The sequence below is a fragment of the Panulirus ornatus genome, chromosome 19 (assembly GCF_036320965.1).
Source record: "Panulirus ornatus isolate Po-2019 chromosome 19, ASM3632096v1, whole genome shotgun sequence".
Taxonomy (NCBI): domain Eukaryota; kingdom Metazoa; phylum Arthropoda; class Malacostraca; order Decapoda; family Palinuridae; genus Panulirus; species Panulirus ornatus.
The window spans coordinates 16,884,060-16,885,998 of NC_092242.1; the positions used below are offsets into that span (position 1 = coordinate 16,884,060).

The window sequence follows — 1,939 nt, forward strand, 5'->3', positions numbered from 1 at the left end:
CAGGCTTTTTAGAAAGAAAAAAATACCCTTCTCCTGGCCAGCGTGGGTCATCCCAAATGTACCTGTTGATGTGGAAAACACAAAATAATTAAGAAATCAAATTCGAATTGATGTGTTCGAGTGAAGAACTTTTTATGTACTTCTCGACGTGTGGGTCTAATGTATAGCTTAATAAACAAGAGGCACCACCCTCTGGCTGGCAGGCAAAAAGGAAACACCTATAAAAGTCATTTGTAAACCTTTCGCTATACCCGTCACTAGGAATTAAACTGAGACGATAGGAAGGCAGTGAATGATAGTCACCACTCAGTCCTTTGCCATGTAACACGTAGGAAAGTGTAAAGGACTTTACGATAAAAGACTCATGGTGTATCCCAGTCAAGCCACAAACCCCTGACGTCCTGTACCTAGTGTTGTTTGAGCCTGATTAATGGCGTTTGTCATCTGAATAGTAATTCATTCCTCATTCATGATATTCATGACTGAAATTGAACTTTACAACCTACTTTTTTCAGGGAAACTTTATCTGATGACTTTAAAGTCTTTGCTTCATATAAAATTTTGTCTTGGAAGGCATTGCATTGTCGAGCTCTTAGGGCAACGCCGTAGCCCAGGTAAATGTCGTTCATGAGGGAAAAAAAATACTGAAGACTCTCACAGAAAATTTTGTTTGGTATCTTTTAATGAGCTTCAATTATTGCAGTGACATTAAGTAGATGGTCAAGCGACTGGGGGGGGAAAAAAGTAATGCTAACTCCGATGCTGAACAACAGCTTTCATAGATGTTTTTATCACTGATATATTACGAATCTTTTTACCAAGCTCAGAAAGGCAATATAAGATCACTCACTGACGTAACAGGGATATATGCAAATGGATGTGCATTTGTTCATCCTTGCAAGTGGTTCAAGTTGCAAATTTAGACTTACGCCTGTTTAATTTCCTCCCTGTAAACTGCTCCCAGAGTCAAGATGACAGTGTACCGGTAAAACTGTAAAGTTCAGCTTATCTTAAAGTCTCTTGTTTGGACACACCCGCGTTCTGTCGTTTCTACTGAAGATAAACAGTAAAGAGAGAATGAATTCTACCTGGTGTAAAATTCCTCCATAAGAGGATCAGCCGAATGGGGAAATTAATATATTTTTTTTGTATTAGGTGTCTCTTCAAGTCACAGATTACGTTCAACGATGCCAACATTAGTGACAAACGGAGTTTGTAGATCTGGTTGCCTGCAGCGAGGCGGGTCGTAGCCCAGCCAGAGGCCGATGGTGTCAGTGTTGTCAGGCAGGGGCGACAGGTACGAGGACTCCAGGTTGTCCTGGAAGACTCCAGGCTCCGAGGCGCCACTCAGGAGAGTCATCAGGTCGGAGTCCTGGGTTGTGTGCGTTGGGAACTTCTGCGTTTGTTGAGGCTGCTGTTGTTGCTTGGTTTATGATGGAGTGGTTGAGGTTGCCAATGGTTAGGAAGGAACACTTCCTAGTATACTAGAGAACATACAGGAACTTGTGTCCTGGTGGGCTTTACCGTCCAAGATGTCCTGGAGAGATCTGATGTAGGCGGAGGCGAGTCTCAGGGTGGTGATCTTGGTCAGTTCTGAGGCGGCGCGTCGACGACACACCCACGAGGGCAACACTCCACGCAGGCTCTCGAAGGCCGAGTTGATCTGCCGCATGCGGTACCTCTCCTGGGCATTGGTCGTCTCTGTACGGTACCTGGACAGAGACAGCGTCCGTGGTTTGTTGTTTCAGAGTCTCCTGGAGGTTCCAGTCGCCGTCGTAGCACTGTTGAGCCATGGGCTATGGCCGTAGCCTTCGCCCTGCTAATATTATTGGTGTTATGGTCGTCAATGTGGCTCTCGTCATCTCCAGCTAATGTTTACTGTTGTCGTCTGCTGGATGCCTAACCGTCATGCTGTTGTAGTTTACTTCCAGCGAACAGT

At 45.0% G+C, this 1,939-nt stretch overlaps 1 pseudogene; it reads right to left on the reverse strand.

The window, feature by feature from the left end:
• Positions 1 to 1,168: 1,168 nt before the first annotated feature.
• Positions 1,169 to 1,862, reverse strand: LOC139755670 (uncharacterized; annotated as a pseudogene).
• Between the last annotated feature and the right edge of the window lie 77 nt (positions 1,863 to 1,939).